At 44.4% G+C, this 21,643-nt stretch overlaps 1 protein-coding gene across 2 annotated transcripts in view; it reads left to right on the top strand.

Annotated features, from left to right (window-relative positions):
- The window catches only part of LOC127610115 (leucine zipper putative tumor suppressor 2 homolog), a 45,890-nt gene that overhangs the window by 11,948 nt on the left and 12,299 nt on the right, over positions 1-21,643 (top strand). The window contains exon 2 of one of the 2 annotated variants that reach the window (XM_052079872.1): positions 4,513-4,629. The gene's annotated coding sequence lies outside the window, so the exon portion shown is untranslated. Of the gene's footprint in view, positions 1-4,512; positions 4,630-8,411; positions 8,686-21,643 lie in introns of those variants that run through there. The other variant, XM_052079873.1, reaches the window with a different exon arrangement.

Below are 21,643 nucleotides of genomic sequence, written 5' to 3'. Positions count from 1 at the left end.
CCGCGCACCACGTCGAGTAGATTTCCCACCCAAGACCCTTATTCGTCATCTATCGTTCGAACATGCAGCATCATTCTCTTTCCAAAAGCGATATTTCACAGTCAAGCTTTTTTTTGGGGTGGGGGGGGGGGGTTGATAAAAATAATACTCTTTATCTCATCTAATCTGGCCACCAAGATGGAAGATGTCTTGGCGGTTGGAAAAGAATACCAAAGAGTATTTCCATAAACAGTTGGCTGGCTGGGGGTGTGTGTGTGGGGGTGGGTTATTTACTCAACTGTACTTGAGGAATGCAGCATCAATGAGGGGAGGGGGGGTTACAGTGGAGCCTTGACATCTGAGTTTAATTTGTTCCTGTGGCTTCCTGTGTAAAGTTTGCAGTTTCTCCCCCCGTGGTGGTGGGAGTGGTGTGGGGAGGGGGGGGGGTCCTTAAGTGACATTGGAGTCATCAAATGAGTGTCGAGTTGGCTGCGTTGCCCCTTCTGTTAAGTGGTTAACCATTAGCCCGTCTGCGTGCCGAGTTACGCGGTCCTTGACCACCTGTTGAGCGTTTTATGTGCCACGAGTGGCGGTTGGCGATATTAAATTAGCTAGCGGTGTTGACTTTACCAGACAGGTGCAGTCGCTGAAGCCCATTCTATGTTTCTGCAGACACATGGAACTTTATCTTCTTGTTTTTTTTGTGTGTTTTTTTTTAGGTGTAAAACGATCCCAAACTTTGGACGTTTTCTCTCTTCTCTGTATTCTTTCCTCCTGGCTCACCCTTACTGCCATGTCAGTCTGCATTAACATAGTCGTGTGATCCCTGCAAAAAAAAATCACGCCAAATAACCCAAAACCCATGAAATCAATTTTTTACAATTTGAGATTGAGCGAATTCAGAAAACTGAACACGGATCCGGCGAGCCATGATTGTAGCGGTCAGAATTCTGCCCTCTAGTGGCCTTAAATGGAACCGAACCTGACTTGCATGTATTCTTCGCTGTGCGTTAACAAGACGGGAGTGTGATAATAATCCGCAGATGGGGGGGGTGGGTGTCAAAGCGGCACTCGCGACATCTTTTGCTTTGCCGCCAAGACGAATGGCTCTCATTAATCACGGCCGTTTGTCTCGTGTTGGAAGTTTGGAGGTCAGCGATTACAGCTTGTTTCTCGGCGCATTTGCCAACTCTTCAGCTCATCGCTCGTTTTCTCTCTTTCAAAGAATCGCATTTGCGTTCTCTCCTCGACTTTGCTTCTTCTGACGGCTCGGGCGTCGGCTGCCACCTAATCCCCGACGAATAAAAGTCAAGAATTGAAGCAGCAAATCATGTTTTATGTACGCGTGCTTACACAATTGTGAGCATGCTGGAAAAGTGGGCCAAGCATCACACGGGGCAAATGATAACAACAAAGAAGCTTTTTTTTTTTTGTTTGTTTGTTTTTTTTAATTTTCATTCAACATCCCAACAAGCGGCCACAGAATACATTTTGAGAATTCTCGCTAATGTCAGTCTAAATTTATTGCAATACACCTTTTAAACATATATTAATATTAGTGTCCTGATCCGATAATGATATTGGTCCCCGCCCCACCAAAAAAATGTCAAAACGTATCTGATTTGTCAGTCGTCAATTCCGATATGAGCACTCATATCCAAGAAGTCTATTCCAGACTGCGCTCCTGCTCTTCTGCCCAGCAGCATCTGTATCGAGCATGATGCGGAACCCATGTCATCTAAACAGTTGACTGTTGTTCTTTGTTTGAAAAGCATCATTTGATCAGGTCTCTTCTCACATTTAATATATATAATATATATATATATATATAGGGCGGCCTGGTAGTCCAGTGGTTAGCACACCGGCTTCACAGTGCAGAGGTACCGGGTTCGATTGCAGCTCCAGCCTCCCTGTGTGGAGTTTGCATGTTCTCCCCGGGCCTGCCTGGGTTTTCTCCGGGTGCTCCGGTTTCCTCCCACATTCCAAAAACATGCGTGGCAGGCTGATTGAACGCTCTAAATTGTCCCTAGGTGTGAGTGTGGTTGCGAATGGTTGTAAGATTCTGTGTGCCCTGCGATTGGCTGGCAACCGATTCAGGGTGTCCCCCGCCTACTGCCCGGAGACAGCTGGGATAGGCTCCAGCACCCCCTGCGACCCTAGTGAGGATCAAGCGGTTCGGAAGATGAGGAGGGCGGCGAACCAGCTAGTATATATATAATTTTAAACTAAATGCATGTATCATATCTACTGATATCGTATTGTTTCAATATCGGTATCGGACAGCACTGAAGGCTGCAATATCGGTATCGTATCGGAAGTGAAAAAGTGGTATCGGGACACCCCTATTTGAATATCCACATAAATTGTAAGCATAAAATGTAAAGAAAATACTGTTTGGAGGTCAATAAAGACCAGAAAAGTACACTGGTGAATGTGGTTCTCCTCTCCCACATGTGAGGGCAGTACAGGAAGTAAGTAAGCATACTGTAATAAACCCATTAAAAAAAACCCGACAGCTTAAAAAAAAAGTACTGAACAATGAACAGTAAAAGCTTCCAATGACATTTCTGCCCCTTTTGCGAGACCTTGAAGCCAAACACCCAACCTCCTTGGACGAGGTAATGATCGCTCCATCTCCTTGACCCAGTTTCAGCCTGACTTTTTGATTGACAGCTCCCACTTTCTCCTTCAATCCTCCACTGCAGCATAACTCTCCAAAATGACAGAACGCAGTCAAGGCCCGGACTAACCTTGTACAGTCAGTGCGACCGCGCAATTGTCTGTGATGCGGCGCAACCTTGATAAACGCAAGAAGTTGCCATCCGATACTCGCTTTAAGTGTGGCGACCGCTGTGAGGAAATACGCGGCCACGGCCGTGTCATCTATCCAACGCGAGGATTAATTGTTTCGCTCCCGTCTGCACCCGTGGGTGTTCCCATCAGAGGGTGACACAAGGTTATGCATGTTTTGCGTCAAGATCATCGAGAATCAATTCCATGTGATGGTTCCATCACGTTGGTGATTATTTAAGACATCGCAGTAAATGTAATCGCAAACCTTCGAGTTCATTTCAACCCAAAACGTCATGCCAGAACATCTGAGATGCTTGGGGTCACCTTTTAGCGCAATGATACAAAGAACAAAGTTTGAACTATGGAACAGCGATATAACAGGCTATCACCGTACAGTGATAACTCTACTTATGAAATTAATTGGTTCTGGAAGAACCGGTAGTCCAGTGGTTCGCACGTCGGCTTCACAGTGCAGAGGTACCGGGTTCGATTCCAGCTCTGGCCTCTCTGTGTGGAGTTTGCATGTTCTCCCCGGGCCTGCGTGGGTTTTCTCCGGGTGCTCCGGTTTCCTCCCACATTCCAAAAACATGTGTGGCAGGCTGATTGAACACTCTAAATTGTCCCTAGGTGTGAGTGTGAGTGCGAATGGTTGTTCGTCTCTGTGTGTCCTGCGATTGGCTGGCAACCGATTCAGGGTGTCCCCCGCCTACTGCCCGGAGACAGCTGGGATAGGCTCCAGCACCCCCCGCGACCCTAGTGAGGATCAAGCGGTTAGGAAGATGAATGAATGAATGAATGAATGGAAGAAATTTCTTCACTAGAAAATTTTGTAAATTGAGACGCGTTTTCCATGTAAATGTCCTAATCCGTTCCAAGCCCTCCCAAACTTCAGACATAAATTTTTTCTAAAGCATAAAAATGCATCCAAATATGTAACAAATGCATGAGATTTGATCTTAGTTTTACTGTTTGGTGCTTTCTACCATCTTTTGTTACTGATTTATTGCTTTACTGTCGTATATGTTAGTTGCTCCATGTACAGCACTTTGTATGCGGCGATGGCTGTTTGAAAGTGCTCGATAAATACAGTTGAGTTGTATTTTTACCTTTCGTAACACGAGGCGATGTTTTCTTGTTGAGACGTTTCATAACTTGGAAATATCGTATGAAGAGACGTTCATAAGATCGAGTTATCACTGCATTTCCTTATGGGGCGTCCATTTTCCTCAACATTGACAAGAAGAAAAAAAAAAACGGCAAACCTGCCCCACTTGCGCCAAAATCGATACTCGTATCGCTGACCTCATCACAAGAAGTGCGTCGCAGTAAAAAACGAAACCTGGCGCTCACAAGATCAGAGGCTCTGTTCAAAATCAAAATGGATGGACTGCACCTTAATCATTAAGCTCTGTGTATTATTACCCGATTCAACCATTTTCTGTCCAATCAATCCATCCCACTGTTCTACCCGTCTACTACCGGAAAATATTTTCAAAAAAAGTCTAAAACATCCATCCAAAAATGCTTTGTATTTTTGAGCTAACAAATGATAGCAAAAACGTGTGGCGTTCTTTTTTATTTTTTTTAAAAATCCTCTTGAAAATGCACACATCGCCAGATGGGGGCAGTATTACCCCCTCTTCACAATCCTCACCTCGACTCTGCTTACATAATGGTTGCCCTGCATCTGAAGATCTGCCAAGGTTGCCTGAATAAAGTCTGCTTTTTGTTTGTCTGCAGGCTACTGGCTAGTCAGAGGAGGGCCCAGAAATGAGCCGCGTCCTGGGATGAGTCTGTCTGCCATCACTCTGTCTCCACCAGACCTTACAGGAGGAGCACTTTGAGCATTGGAGTGAGGTAAAGACCCGCACACTTCATCGCATCTACGGGACAAAATCTGAGGAAGCTCCCTATGCACTGGTTTTAGTGGTGTGAAAACTTCTTTGAAGACCCAATGAATTGAAGGGATCGGGTTTGGCTATGCATGTCACTCAGAGTCTGGGCTGACACCAAGTTGAAGGGGTCAGCGATCCACAGCTGAGCACCGAGGCTGATACGAAATCAGATTTCCTCTCTGGAAGCAGACTTTTCACCTCACCGAACCTCAGTTTGAACGTGTTTCCTCATCGCAATCTACAGCGCGGAGTTTGTTTGTTGTTTTGAGCCTCCTGCGGGCCATGCGACACTGAAGCCTGACCTTATCGTAGCGGGGGGAGGGGGGGGGGGTTGAGCGAGATGTGCGCCGAGATAAACGTGTGCGGCGGACAACAACACGGCTGCAGCTGTCTTTCTGTCTTCCTACCAGCGTCCCCCCCCCCCACCACTCACGTCACAGTTTTCCTTGTTTCCTCTTGTTCAGGCCCAGCTGTCCTCGTCCCTCAACAATTTGCACTGCTTGTATAGACGCGGTACCTTTTAATAATACAAATGGCTCACTGTCCCCCATCTATTTTAAAATAAAAAATGTGTCACATCAGGAACATTGCATTTCTGGAAATTAGGGTTGTCGTTGACAACCCCACGTAGCCTTTTTTTAAGCACTTCTAGCGGCCTAGTGAGTGATGCCAGGGGCTTACTGTAAGTGCGCTTGGCCCAACGTGGCCAGTTAGTCTGCGTGTGAGCGTCTGGCCATGAGTTGTGGTCTACTTTGAAACTTTTTTACAGTATTGCCGTTATATATCGTGCTCCTTTTGGCCAAACCCGTAATCCTTCCAGGACTGAGCACCCGTGGCCCACAATTCATTGCTGTCGTTGGGCCAGGTGTGACTTAGATTTACGGCCTGCCACTTCGCTAGAAATTCTGCAATGCGCCTGGTAGCAAGTGTCTAATCCGGGAATGAAAGAAATCAACATGTGCTAGTCCAATAATTTCTCGAGTTTTGGACGACAACGTTGTGCCGCCGTGTCTCTTTTTTGTCTTCACGGGAAATTTACCTATTCCGCTCCAAAGTATTGGCGTCAGTTGCCGTTTGCTTTATTAGGCTGCAAGCAAAATGGCAAACTTTCCATTTTCAGGTTAAAAAACACAATTGGTTTCTCTATTTTCACACTAATGGTGTTTTTGCTAGAAAGCTGGTCTCAGATGTAAAATAGGGCCCCTGTTTACCATATTTTCCGTAATATAGGGCACAGCTAAAAGCATTGAATTTTCTCAAAAGCTGACCGTGCGCCTTATGATCCGGCGCGCCTTCTATATGGATCGATATTCAGATTTCTTGGGCGTAGTTTTTTAAATCTAAAGCGTTTTGTTCCAGCTGCAGTGGTTGTGAAAGCTTGATACGAATAAAGCTGCATTGTATTGTATTCCCTTTAGTGTAGCTCCATCTAGTGGCTGCATAACACAACCTCAGCCATTATTGTAGCTTTGATTCTGTGCACCTTAGAATGCGTTGCGCCCTGTATATAAAAACAGTTTTAAAATAGGCCATTCATTGAAGGTGAAGACAACAAACGTATACAAAAGTCGGGTTTATGAATTTTCACGGTCACTGAACCCAAATTTTTGCCACCATGCGAGATCGTTCATTCATTCTTTGCGCATTGGGATGCTGAAAATCAAACGGACACACACGCACACATGCACGCGCGTGCCAACACACGGGCGTGCGGGGATCGAAAGCTTTTTTGTGTTACTCTTCGCGGCGAGGTGATCGGTGTTAATGGCAGCAAAGTGCAGCGGGGGGGAGAGCTAAAGTGAACTTTCTTTTCACTTGTTGACCACCGAGGGACTCGTGGGGAGTACCAGTAAAGTTTAAGTAAAAAGTTGAAGTGGAAAAAGGACACACACACACACACACGCACACAATGCTGAGTCTTGTTGCGTGCCAAAGTGGAGAAGCAGTAAGAGCTGAGTAACGCTGGACACGAGCAGGCGTGTGTGTGTGTGAGTGTGTGTGTGCGTGTGTGCGCACAATCTGCAAATAGCCCAATGCTGAAACAGTTGGTGCATTAATCACGTGCATTAGCAGGAGTCAACCTCATTTCAGCATCCCAGCGGTGGATCAGGTTGCAAAAAGCCTCTGCGGGTGCTTCTTTTCCTTGCGCATCTGTATGCAAAGACATTTGAGCATTTAGTCCTCATCAAGTTTAGTGCACTTGTAGGGGAAAAAAAATCCCAATTACTGCCTTCCGCAATTTTATGACATTTCTGCATGCTAGCTTTGGTACACCATAGACCAAAGGTGGGCAAACTACGGCCCGCGGGCCGGATCCGGCCCGTTGGTCTTTTTAATCCGGCCCGCCGAAGATTGGTGCACAATTAAGGTTTGATTGCATTCATTTCGTTTGGACTTGTAATGACAGGTATTTCAACACCAGGTGGCGCAGTCACTTCAAGTTGCACAGCACAGGGAGGGAAGGGAAAGACGTAGAAAGAGGGAGAGAGTAAAGACCATGGAAGGGAAGGTGATATGTATCTGATTAAACGAAGCGGGTAACAAAGTACGCAACATTCAGGGGACGCCTGGAGTCAAGACTCAAATCTACGAGACTTTGAAAAACAAGGAAGCGATTCTTACTCAGTCCGATTCTGGCAATTTCCATGCTCAGAGTGAATTGCTTGTCGCTCGAGTAAATGAACTTTTCCTAGAATGGTTTGATTGTTAAAAAAAAAAAAATAAAAAAACTTTCCGAAAACTGGACCGCTAATAAGAGTCGGAGAGCAGTCAAATGTGTAGAGCGTGAACAACAGGGGGCTCAGTCCACATCCTTGAGGAGAACCGGTGCTGAGTGGGATGGTGGAGGAGAATGTTACATTTTTACTGGCATACAAAGACATTCTGCTATCTTCTTTATTTTCTATTTCTAACTTTTGGCCCGGCCCTCCACAATATTTTCTGCTTCTCATTTGGCCCCCCCGGGAAAATAATTGCCCACCCCTGCCGTAGAGCAACTGGGTTACTAGTGAGGCAAAAATAATGTTAGTGGCCAGGTTGGTGCCATGAGTGCATGACACATATCTACTAGTTGGATTTAGTCGTGTTACTAGTGTAGCATCATAGTTTACTAGCAAAGTTTTAGTTGTCACAAGTAGTGTGTGGCGGGAGGGAGGGGGGGACAAAAAAAATTCCAATAAGAGACATCCCAGTCATGAGGACCGAGGGCCTACTAGTACATGGGCCTGCATCCACATCTCAAGGATATTAAATAAATGCTCCAGCGGCTTTTCCGTCTCACAAATTTTCATCGGCGACTACGATTTACTCGCTAATCGACGCCCTCGCTCACCTCCGGACCCGTGATCACACGTTTGGCAATTTATCCCACGTGCCCTCACTCCTCCTCTGAAGCTCCTCACTTGATTAATGTTAATAATTTCACCACAGCGTGTCGGATGCTGACGATTGGTTGGAAAAGGAGTGAGAGGGGGTGTAGGGGGGGGGGGGGTCTTTGTGAACAGCCTCCCCCAAAACTGATAAGGACACACTCCTGTGCAGGAGTGGGTAGAAAATGGGGGGTAGGTTCGAAAAGGATAAGGGAAGTTGGAGTAGGAGGGGTGGGGGTCGGGGGGCGGGGGGGTTAAAAGATGGAAACAGGAGGAAGAAGGTGTGGGGTGTGGGGAGCTTGCAGGAAGGGCGGTGGGGGGGGGGGTTAGACAAAAGCGAGGGAGGGTGCAGGAGCGGTGAGGGGAGGTGGGTGGGGGTTTTGGAGGCGGTGCTAAAGCGGACCAGCGAGAAGCCAGCGCAGAGACGAACGAACGAGTGCGAGGAGGACCGGAGAGGAAAAGAAAAGAGGGGCGTCCGTTTTGAAAAGTGTCAGGAGATGAAGAAGTGTCGGAGCGGCGCAGAGGCGAGGGCGGTGCCGCCGGCAAGACGTTAAGACCAGAACCCCCACCCCCCACCCCCCGCCGGACTGATTTTAAGCCAAAATGAAGAACGAAGCAAGTGGAGGCAGAGATGCCAGGCTCTCACCGGGGTGAGTGTTTGCATCATGTTAACGGCTCCGTGCGTGTCTTTTACAAATTCTCCAACGTCAGCATCCTGACGTTTTGGCCTCATTTGCATAAAGGCAAAGTTTGCCAGAGGAAAGTTTGGAGTGTTGTCGTGAGGTTCACAAATGCAGGCGAGAGAATGGAACACAAAAAAGTTGCGCGGCAGCGGCGCTCGCACGCTCGTCATGGACTTGAAGGCAGAGGAAGCTTGAATCTGATCTCATATCTGACATGAAATAATGAACGTTGGAAAGTGGAAGCAGCCGCCGGATGCTTGGGTCAGGGTGTCCACGTGCAAACTGTTCATTTAAGGGGAGGTTTGAACGCAAAACGGATGAAAACTGCGGCATTTGGGGGCCTTCGTTTTTGTGTTTTGGAGCCTGGAATCGTCACAAAACAAACGTGAGCACATCTTGTGTCATTTCAACTTTTGTGTCATTTCCCAACTTTTATGTTTACTAAAAATGTATACCTTATACATTTAAAATGAGAAAAAAAATCTCACGTCATAGCACCAAAAACAAAAATGTGACAAAAAAACTGCTTGCACAGAACTTCCTTCTGCCTTCTAATGGACGCTCATTTAATTGTTGTGCCTGTCGCTATATGTTGCTTGCAAAATACATTTGTTAAAAAAAAAAAGAAAAATCAATCAATCTATGTGGTTCTCAAAATTCTACACACCCCTGTTTAATGCTCGGCTTCTGTGGAGAAAAATGAGACCAAGATAAACAATTTTATAACTTTTGCACCATTACTGTGACATGGTGAAACGGAATCAACTGTAATAATAATAATAATAATAATAATAATAGGAGGAAAGGGAAATTAAAAGACTACTAGAACAGCTTAAACTTCATTTTGGTTTCATGAGTGGCACTTTAAAGGGTCGCTGGGGTGTTCTGACTCCCATTTTGCATTTCTTTTGAGACGGGTGGTTCATCCTCAAATTGTGTCACTGAGTGACTCTAACTTAATAACAAAATCAAATTCGGCAAGAAGTGACAGGAAAAGCCTACTAGAGCATCTGAACTTTACTCGGGCTTAACAAGAGGGTCTAAATGGTGGCAGGTGTGTGCCGATTCCCATCTAAACCGGAGTTTTAGTTTTCAGCCACATCCTCAGTTAAAAGAGAGTGAGCCTTACTTGTGCAATGGTTCATTTTTACTTCTGCTCTTGGAAATATTTTTTTTTTCGATTTGGTCTGTGCAACGAATTTTCCACATTCTGCAAAAGAGGTGAAATCTCTTCGGGTAAATGGCGATGTGGTGGAATGGATGAGATTCTCCCATGCTGCTTATTATAATCTGTTGAGGTATTGAAATTGCAGCCTAGGAACACCCCCCCCCCCCGGTTGAGTTTACCCCCCACCAGTCTGTTGGCCTGTCGGCAGATGTTACTCAATCTGCATACAATACATCGCAGATGAGAAGGTTGCAGGCTCAACAACAGAACTTGTTGCGTTTCGTTCGGGAATGAATCACTTTGACACACGCCGTTTCTCTCCTCCTGTCTGTGCGTGCGCGTGTGTGTGTAATTACAAGGGTACTCGCGTGCCCCCCCTCCCACACCCCCATATCGTAACCCTCCACTCTTTATAGTAGTCAGGGTGACGTGTTGACATTTTCGTGTGAGCGAAGGCCGTCATTAAGTGGCCTCCAGTTGCCCCCCCACCCCCACCCTCCTCGCATAAAACGCGGCCGCCATAAATGGCCAGGTGCTGGCGTGCTGACGTCGCGTTCAAATGGAGGGTGATGAGCTTTGAATCAGAAGAAGGCGGCTTACCTCATCCCCCTTCGTGCGAAACCAGTGAGGTAAACGTGCGCTGCAGGTCGCACGGAACCCTTTTGCCCCCCACCCCACATCCCTCCTTTCTGGGCTGACTCATATAAGGACACTTCACGGGCTTTTTTTTCCCCCTCCTCCTCTTCCTCCTCTTCTTCATCATCTTCTTATTGTCCTCAGATCCACTTTTTTCCAAGGCTGTCGTTGAGCTCAAAGCTCACAAGCCAGGTATTTATGTAAGCCTGAGCATGGGAGAGCGAGAGCAAGCGGAGATGGCGAGAGATTAAAAAGTGGGCCTGGCTTCTTTTCTCTTCACTTTGCTGAATGAGACTTTTCCAAACCAGTCGACCCCCCCCCCCCCTCCTCCTCCCACTCCTCCAGCCATCTTTTCCACTTTCCCAGCATAACGCTTTCAGTACGTCGACGCATACGTCGGATATTTTCTTAGAAGAGCGCGAGTGAATTATACATCAAAGCCGGTTGAACCGAGGCGTAGCTGCTTACGCAATAGCAGCTCGTTTAAGCACCGCTGCCTTAACGAGCAATCGCCTCCGTGCAACATGTTTGCTGGGAAAAAAAAACAACAAAAGAGCCCGGGCTAGAAAAAAAACATAACAATAAAAAAAAGACACGTGATGAAGTCGGTAAAGCGATCGCAGCGCAGCGCAAATCTCAAGTGGGAAGGTAGCAGGCAGATCTTTTCTTTCAGCTCTGTGCCCCGTGTTGTGCCGAAACAATGGGCCTCCGCGGCGCGTTGAGTCACAGGCTGCAGGGGGTTGAAGCGAAGGGAAGTTTGGGAGGGGTAAACTTCTTTTGCAGCCTCTTTTACAAAGCCTATAAAAGTTGACTTTTTCACCGTTTTTTTGTTGTTGTTGTTGTTCTCCATCGACGACACTGACAAAAGAAGGGAGCAAGTCGATCCAACCATTGTCATTTTTGATTGATTTGTTTTTTTTCAATGACGCTTATGCTCGATGGGGTTGACTTAAGGATATCGAGGCAGAAAGGAAATCAGGCGAGTGAACCGCTACACCGCGGGTGTCAAACTCGTTTTTGTCATGGGCCACATTGTGGTTACCGTTTCCCTTGGAGGACCGTTACGACTATAAAGAAGTCAAGAATAACGGTTTAGGGCGGTCCAGTGGTTAGCGCGTCGACCTCACAGTGCAGAGGTCATGGGTTCTGTTCCTGTGCGGAGTTTGCATGTTCTCCCCGGGCTTGCGTGGGTTTTCTCCGGGTATTCCGGTTTCCTCCCACATTCCGAAAACATGCACAGCAGGCTTATTGAATACTCAAAATTGTCCCGAGGGGTGAGTGTGAGCACGTTTGGATGGAAGTTCACTTTTGATTTGCTTTTGCAGGCCACATAAAAATGAGATGGCGGGGCGGATCTGGTCCCCGGGCCTTTAGTTTGACACCTGTGCGCTACACCATCAACTGAGTAAAGCCAGGACATGAGATGTGGAGTTGCATGCCAGACACTTCCTTCTCCCATCCCGGTGTCTTGAAAGTATTCCCCGACGTCCCCACCAAATGCTGGCGCCAACGTCCTCACAGATTTCATTATCTGATTGCGGGTTGCCGTGTTACAGCGTGAAAGTCAAATATTGGCTGGGTTCTGTTTCAAAGGCGGATTAGAAAAAGAATCCTCTTTTTTCTTTTTTCTTTTTTGGTCACGAACAAGCGCATATATTTATAAACTGGATTCTCTCCACAGTAGCGAGCATAGCAAGCACATTTGCGCATGGTGGCTTTTTTACGGACAGCACATTGAGCGATGCTGGGCGTGTATGGCAAATTCCACAGCTCTCTGTCCTCACTTGACGAAGCTGACGTTTTGAACACATTCTCCTGCTGATTGAGAACTTGAACTTAGATTTCAGCGGCAGGGTGTTGGCGACCATATACAGTGGTAGCTCTACTTTACAAACGTCTCTTCATATGAAATTTTCAAGTGATGAAAGGCCTCATCAGGAAAATATTACCTCTTGTTATAAAAGAAATTTGAAGATATGAAAGGTAAAGAAAAAAAATACAGTATGGGATGCTAGTCGCACCTCCGAGTTTCCTGAACGCAACATATTTATTGCTGCTTTGCCATTGGCTACTACCAAGCACCATCCTGGCGTTCCGATAGTTGTACGAAAATGTGAATCACCCAGAAAAAGTGATCGTTCACTATACTGATGTTTGCCTTGGACATTTTCAAAGGATTGTTAAAAGCCGACAAAAGCAAACGTGCTTGGATCAGTTCTTTACAAACCGACAGGCAAAAACCACTTCTGTGAAAGAACAGAAACTAAAGAGGGCAAAAAAAAAATGATGAAAACGCAGTTAAACGTTTAATGACCCTCATTTTTATTCTTCAATCTATTCTTTGCACCACTCTCATTTATTGAGTAATTATCTAATTGTAACATGTATTTGTTACATATTTTAATGCATTTTTTTATGCTTTAGCAAACATTTTTGTCTGAATTTTGGGGGCGTGGAACGAATTAGGTCATTTACATGGAAAACACGTCTCTGTTTACAAAATTTTTGAGTGAAGAAATTTCTTCCTGAACCAATTAATTTCATAAGTAGCGGTACCACTGTATCACATACATACTGGCCCAGGTCCACCGGGCCACCGTTAACGTCGGACCTCGTTGGTCCTCATACACTCATTTCTTTCCCCAGCCACAAGTCTGATGCAGCAATTATCTGGGATCTTTCCATTAAAAAAAAAAGGAAAGGGGGCAGGGGGGCTTGTGAAAAAATGACCCTCCACTCCTGCCAGCCCGAGGCAAAATGAGGCAAAGGTGGTGAAGTTCCAGATCGAAAACTTCTGCTTTTCTGCCGACAGAGCACATCTAAATTTAAGTTCTCAGATCAATGCGTCCTCAAAGTTAAACATCTCAAGTGGTACCATCGATTCTCGCAAACAGACAAAAAGTCCACTGCGTCTTTAAAAAAGAAAAAAAAATTGACACTCGTGGTATTTCCAGTGTCTGCCTTGTCTGACCGCCGTCGGCTAACTGTCAGCGTCTGGAAGAACTCCTGGAAAACACGACATCCAGCAGATGAGGAATTTCAACCAGCTTTCTACTTTCTCACCAGACGGCTAACCCCTCGTCTCTTTCCACCTGCGCCAGACTGCATCCGCCTCGAATGGCCGCTCGGCCAATCTGCTCCAGAAGCATAACGAGCAATCAGCCACTCTGATCCCAGTTCAATTAGTCGTCCTCCATTTTGATTGATTACTTTGAATCATTTCCTCGAGAGAAAATGAAAGCGCTCCAAAGTGTGCAACGCAGCATCAGTTCCTGCTTTCGTTTAGCGCCCGGAGGCCGTTGACCGGGCTATGAACAGATGTTTTGTCTGTTCTAATTATTTATTTTTACTTATTTTTTTTCCCTCAACAGGGCCATTCTTGTAACCTAATTTTCGGAGGCTCTCAGCGGCGACGCAAGTTGATTCCAAATGAAGCCATAAATAAGCATGCGCTAGACAGTTTGTGTCCCCCCCCCCACCCCCAGATGGCCATCTCGTCTTCATGAGACTCGCGTCTTATTGATGTCTACTAATGCATCCTACTTTTTTTTTGTCGGTATCTGGCTGCTCTCGCCGTCAACCCCCAAAGAGAATTTTGGAGCGTGCCTGTTGGATCAGGGTTCGGTTAAGCCCACGCTTGAGAGAACTCTTGCCTTGAAAGCGAAGCGATGTTTCCGCACGGATGCTTTTAGCTACGGTGTCGATCCGTTAACCCTCGTAGTCCACCGCTTGCAATAAATGTAAAATTATGTCTTTGAATCAAAGGCAAAGGCATTTGGAAAAACACGAGAGAGCTGAAACGTATGGGGGGGTTCTAAAATGGCCTAAATTTCATGACGTCACCGGCTGATAATTCTCAGGCATTGCAGCAATAATAAAAAAGGTTTTGATTCCGTAATCTTCACAATTTACATATTTTGCACCATAGAGACCCATTATAATTCATATTTTTGAATGCATCGTAAACCTAATGTGTAAACATGCATTTCACGCGGTCGGGATTGTTAGTAGGGCTTGGTTGGGACCTCCAGACACAATTTTTTTTTCCTTTTGCAAAAAATAAAGAATAAAAAATCCCAAAGAACTAATAAAAACTATATATGTATGGATAGCACAAATGCCTCTGAACATTTTGTGTGTTTGAAAAAAAAACACAAAATACATCATTACAAAAATTGTAAAATGCGTAACTTAGGGTTTTTTTCATTTGAAGGACCCAAGGGTTAATCCTTCTGAGGCGAGCGTCGGTGGCGTGGCGATAGCTCAATCTGCAACATGAGGAGTCGTGACATTAAAACAAGGAGACTCAAAAAAGCAAATTTGACGTACTGCGCATTCACGGACATGATTTGGGATGAACAAACACCCTAAACAACCGTCTCGGTTGTAGTTTTTTTTTTTTTTTTTTTTTTTTTTTGGTGATTCTTTTTGCGGGTAACGTCACACATTAACGAGTTCTGGTGTTGCGCCGCCTCACTTGTTCCCGCTTCAGATCCTCATCGAACTTTTCTGGTCAACGTCGCCCACTCTGCCGGTTTTTCTTTCCTCTCGCGCGTGAACAACAAATTGACTGTATAAGAATGGAAGAGGGTTGGGGGGGGGACTGCGTCTGTTGCCAATTACTACCGGTAAAACCTTTTTTTTTTTTGTTTTTTTGGAGAGCTTATTCCTTCTTTTGCTTAATCAAGTTCCAGCCGCCTGGACGCTTGATCTCCCAGCTTTTGTTCAAAGTTGCAATCAAGTATTTTTCTGTTGCCAAAGTGGACAAAAAAGAGCTTTGGCACCCAGGAGGCTGTTTGTGATCCCACAAGTGGCCCACTGAGAGACTCAGAGAGAGAGAGACAGAGAGGCCATGTGGGGGGAAGGTGACAGTAAGCAGCCACTCAGACAAGCCCAGTCACCGTGTTGGAATGGCGGAACAATATAACCTCTCAGTCTTCTGGCGGCACATGAAAAGAAAAGACTCCCATTCGTTGTCCCGTGAGCTGCTGGCGTTGGTTGGGGGGTAGGGGGTGGAATTGACTTTTCTCGCTGGATGGCAAGCAAACAAATGACAAGCGTGATGTGGTATTGACCGATTGTGCGTGTCGGTGGTTCTTCTTGCCTGCACTTGTGGATATTTTCTTTTGTTTCCATGACTCACCTGCTAGCAGCCGGCCGGTGACAGCTCTCGCGATAAATGCCTGCCACCCAGGTTGTAAAAGTTGAATATTTCTTCTCATGTCTTTCCTGACTGAGCTTAACTGATGTTGTGCTGCGTCGTACTCAAAACGACACTGGCTGCAGATGATCACATGACATTGCTTGTCCAATCAGTGCTGTGGGGAAATTTAGTTTGCTTCGTAGTCAATGTGTGACTGTCGTGATAGTACGTCGTTAAAAAAAAGGTATACTATATATATATATATATATATATATATACATATATATATATATATATATATATATATATATATTTATATGTACTTATATGTATTTATATGTACTTATCCCTTGAAATTTTAACTTTTTTCAGTTTTTTGATAAATTCGTTTTTTTTAATATATTGGGAATTTGTAAAATACACTGTATATATATATATAATATGTACTTATCCCTTGAAATTTTATTAACTTTTTTCAGTTTTTTGATAAATGCGTTTTTTTTAATATATTGGGAATTTGTAAAATATACTGTATATATATATATATATATATATATATATATATATATATATATATATATATATATATATATATATATATATATATATATATAATATGTACTTATCCCTTGAAATTTTATTAACTTTTTTCAGTTTTTTGATAAATGCGTTTTTTTTATATATTGGGAATTTGTAAAATATACTATATATATATATATATATATATATATATGTTTTTATATGTATTTATATGTACTTATCCCTTGAAATTTTATTAACTTTTTTCAGTTTTTTGATAAATGCGTTTTTTTATATATTGGGAATTTGTAAAATATACTGTATATATATATATATATATATATATATATGTTTTTATATGTATTTATATGTACTTATCCCTTGAAATTTTATTAACTTTTCTGTTTTTTGATAAAAGTGTTTTTTTTAAATATATCGGGAATTTGTAAAATATAGTGTATATATATATATATATATATATATATATATATATATATATATATATATATATATATATATATATATATATATATATATATATATATATATATATATATATTTATCACTCATGAAGGGTTCGGTACCTCTAAAAAGGTTAAGAACCACTGTATTAGACAGAGATATGGCCTCTTTCCATGGTTCCCATATGTATGGTCCAGCATTTGTTCAGACGGGATCTGTGATCCGACTATATTACTCTTCCCACCTGTTGCTCTCGCCGGCTTTGCCCACGGTTAGTCACGCCGTGCGTGTCGCCGCTCCAGAAGCCCGATTGAAAATCAAATCGCACAGCTCGGGCGGGAGGCGGCGGCGGATTGGATTAACGCCTTCTATTCCAGATTTCTTTTTCTTGCTTCATGAATCGCCACGGCGAAGAGAAGACGAGAGCATGAGGGGGGCCCTCAAGAGATGAATAGTTGGCTCGTTTTGTATGAGTCTGATCCGCCTCTCGTGTTTCCACCGCTGATTATACGCCATTGCGGCGTGACGTAAACAAAGAGGAATGCGACACAGTAAACAAAGGGCACAGTGTTTTTGTTTTTGTTTTGCTCATTTGCATTGTTGCCGTTTGTCATAAGAAGAAAAAACCTTTTTGGGGGAGAATTTTTTTTGTTGTTGTTGGCATTGTGACCGTTCTATTTCGACCAATCAGCTGATTGACTGAAGGCCACTCATACGTGACTGAACAATTGCTGTTGATTGGAAAAATCATTTTTCTGGTTTCATGCAAGGGCCTCGACATAACATAACGTCCGCAAAAAAACTGACAACTCTCCAGCGGTACCTCGACTTATGAAATGAATTGGTTCTGGAATAAATTTCTTAACTAAAAAATGATGTAGGTAGAGACGTGTTTTCCATGCAAATTCCCTAATCCGTTCCAAGCCCCGCCCCCCAAAAAATCTGACATAAATGTGTTCTAAAGCATAAAAATGCATCAAAATATGTAACAAATACACATTACAATGAAATTATTGCACAATAAATGAGAGTTGTGAATAATGTAAAAAAAACAAAGAATGAAGAATAAAAATGGTGGTCATTTAACTAACTGCGTCCTCATCAGTTTTTTTTTGCCCTTTTTTGCTCATGTTCTGGTTTTTGCTGATATAAGACGTTTGCTTTTGGCGGTTTACGGAAGAGGTTCTTCTTAGCCAATGGGATGCCAGGAAGATGTTGGGTAATAGCCAATGGGAAAGCAGCTATAAGTATGTTGCATTCAGGAAACTCTGTATTTTTACCTTTCGTATCTTGAAATTTCTTTTGGAACAAGAGGCAATATTTTCCTGTTGAGGCGTTTCGTAACTTGAAAATTTTGTATGAAGAGACATTCGTAAGTAGAGCTACCACTTTGCTACATTACAAGTGTACCGAGCCTGACGCTAAGCTAAAAGTCGAACCAATTCATCATTGCCATGTTATTTTTCTGCCCTCATTCTACTTAAAACTTTGTCTCCTTACTTTTGGATACCGACCACATTCTGAGTCCGTGTCTGTTTCACAACTGATGCGTTCAAGACGATGGGGTTTTTCACCGCCGCGTCCATCCCCAAACCGAGCCGAGTCGAGATGAGCCGCTATTACCCACGCAGGGTAAAATTGGCATCATTCTTCTTACGGAAGCAGTCGCAAGAAGAGAAATCCTTCTGATCATCAGGCCGTTAACTCCACTGTCGGCAATTAAACTCAACAACATGTTGACACGACTGATGAAAAGCAAACTTTGCGAGATGTCAAGATCATTAGAGACCGGTATGCTCAATGTCCTAATGAGGTGGAAATGTAAAAAAAAAAAAATCTCAAAGTTTGGATTCCGTGATCAGGCTAAATGTCTTCAAGTCCAAATGCCTTCGTTGCTTTCGTATCCGAAAGAAGCAGATGTTTGGAAGACCGATAAGAAACGCCACATTTGGGTACCATTTGTAATTACGTCTCCCTTCACGATTGATTTCCCCTGGTAGGACATCATAAGGCGTCTTGCGCGCTCGCCAAATGGGATTAGTGAGTTCTGCTTTTTCCCAAGGCCTCTGTGGAGCCTCTCTTTCAGGTACTGGATGGAATCCTTCTAAACTTGAGGCCCCTCCCACTTCCCCATCATGACCTCCATCGAGTCTGCCTTTGTCTCAGCACCCCTGCAAGCTTCATCTTTTTTTTTTTTTTCTTCGCCCTCCCGCCGAGCCTCCGGAACAGCTGTGTTCCAGGGTTGCGTGCGATCGCCAGGAATGATGTGTTGCCGCGGAACAATGCGCTTCCGCTCTCGGGAATGGGCCGGCGGTATTAACAGTTTTATAATAACGGGATTATTTGCCCATGGCGGACCATGCGAGTGCGCCTTGTTATTAGAGAACTACCTGATAAGCTTTTGTGTCTGTCTGTCGTCATCCTTGGCCAGTTGGTGGCACGCACAACCGCCTTCGAGTTGCTTTCTTAGGCCGTTTCGGACTTTTTGAAAAGGGGCGGGGGGGCTATAAAGCGCCCCCGGGCTGACCCCATGATTGCCGGCTGCGACTCGATTGGCGTTTATTTTTAAACGTCGACTCAAATGCCTTCGCCGAGAGAAAGAGCCCATGAAAAACTTATCTGGCCGATTTCAGGCTCTTAAGATGTGTTCTATTTTTAGGGCTGATGACAAATGTTTTTTCCTTCTTTCTGTCCTTGTTTTGCTGATACCGAGGACGATGCGTGAAACGAGGAAAATCGGAGAGGGACGCAGAAAAACACATTCGCCACCTTTCCCGTGACTGAAATATTCTCATCGTGGTCCTTTTCAACCATCCAAATGTCATCCTGGCCACTGATGGTGTCACGGTTCGTTCACCTGACCACTCGGTGACAGTTTAAACGCAAGCGTGACTAGCGAGCTGTCTGTTTGTTATAAGCCCAAGATCCTCGCAACGTTGAAGGGGATAAGCAGGATTAAAAAAAAATTTTGACCCAAGAAACTTTTGGTGGCAGCATTGTGCTTTTGGATCATCGGATCTATCACATATGTTTTGCAAACGCCAAATACTGTCCACAGTTGATGTCTGGAAATGTTGACATTCAGGAACTATGTCAGTTCCTGAAGCTTTAGAATCAGAATCATCAGAATCAGAATCATCTTTATTGGCCAAGTATGTAGAACACACAAGGAATTTGTCTCCGGTATAACACGCTGCACTAGTATCATCGTAAACAACAAAATCATTGAACCATTTTAGAGTAACCAGTAGTTTTGTAGTACCATTTTGTAGTGCAAGAAGAGTGACTACGTCAATGACTGTTTAAGGAGTTAATGGCTAGAGGGAAGAAGCTGTTTAAGTGTCTACTGGATTTGGTGCGCATGGATCTGTAGCATCTGCCTGAGGGGAGTAGCTGGAAAAGGTGGTGGGCAGGGTGCGGGGGATCCGGGAGGATTTTCCGTGCCCTTGTCTTGATTCTTGCAGTGTGCAAGTCCTCAAGAGTGCGTAGGGCGGTGCCAACGATTTTCTCCGCCGTCCTAACTGTCCGTTGAAGTCGGATTTTGTGAAGTGGGAGGGGCGGATTTTGTCGTTTTTTTTAGGTGGAAATGTGGATTTAGGTCAAAAGTTCCTTGACAAGTTCGATCCTTGGGGGTCTTCTTTTTAACCCCAAAGTAAATTTCTCACAGCCCAAAATCCAAACAAAAGGACCCACCAAAATTTTGTTTTTAAAAAAAAAATTATTTTAATCTTCTAGGGTGAAGTTCCTGTGGTCCAAATTCACTTGGAGTTGGTCCTTGTACTTTACCCATGGAAGGAAGACTTAAATCGCGTTGCAACATTCATTCATTCATTCATTCATCTTCCTAACCGCTTGATCCTCACTAGGGTCGCGGGGGGTGCTGGAGCCTATCCCAGCTGTCTTCGGGCAGTAGGCGGGGGACACCCTGAATCGGTTGCCAGCCAATCGCAGGGCACACAGAGACGAACAACCATTCGCACTCACACTCACACCTAGGGACAATTTAGAGTGTTCAATCAGCCTGCCATGCATGTTTTTGGAATGTGGGAAGAAACCGGAGCACCCGGAGAAAACCCACGCAGGCCCGGGGAGAACATGCAAACTCCACACAGGGAGGCCGGAGCTGGAATCGAACCCGGTACCTCTGCACTGTGAAGCCCACGTGCTAACCACTGGACTACCGGGCCGCCGCGTTGCAACATCACAGGGGAAATTAGCTTTTAGGATATCATGCCTGAGTGGTCGTAACAAAACTGGGGCCTCGGAGGTCACCGCGGTGGGAGCGCAGCTCACATCCACTCCTGAGGGGGGGGGTCACACTTGACGTTCTCAGAGGATTGTTCCTGCTATTGGAAATGAACAGTGGGATGGAGAAAGGGATAAAACATAGGCAGTGTTCGCCAGGTGTTCTTATTTTTTGGAGTATGGGAAAGCATCAGATCGCAAAAATGTCGTTAATTGTTGCGTATCACTTTTGCACATGTGCAGTCCACAAAGAACCGTCTCTGAGAAAACTAAAACACACACTTGGCTGATCAATTACAAATAATTAGCTCGCCTCTTTGTTTTCTTATCGTGGGCCGGATAGCCGTGACTTCCAGACTCTCGGCTACCTTCCTGGAGTTATTTTAGTCTGTTGGGTTTTTTTCGTCTCTCATTTGAAAAGTACAATAGGTTGTTCAGGAAAGTATTGTTTTTCTTATTTCAATGCCTGCAGCTGTTGTGCAGATTGTCCAAGATTTTTTTTTTTAAACACCTAAATGACATGGTGGGCCGGATCTGGCCCCCGGGCCTTCACTTTGACCTACAGTAAATTTTCAGTACAATTTATAGAATCTGTACATTTCTTTACATTTCCAAATGTTTTTTTTTTTTTTTTTTTTGCAGGGCTGTAATGGATTGATTACAAATGTATTTGTTCTACAAGTAACTTTGTAAGTCAATCTAGACCAGGGGTGCCCAAACTTTTTGGATCGAAGATCTACTTTTTGATCAAC

This window comes from Hippocampus zosterae, chromosome 11 (genome assembly GCF_025434085.1).
Source record: "Hippocampus zosterae strain Florida chromosome 11, ASM2543408v3, whole genome shotgun sequence".
Lineage (NCBI taxonomy): Eukaryota > Metazoa > Chordata > Actinopteri > Syngnathiformes > Syngnathidae > Hippocampus > Hippocampus zosterae.
Note: the sequence above shows the minus strand (reverse complement) of the source record. Positions and strands in the feature narration are given on the sequence as shown.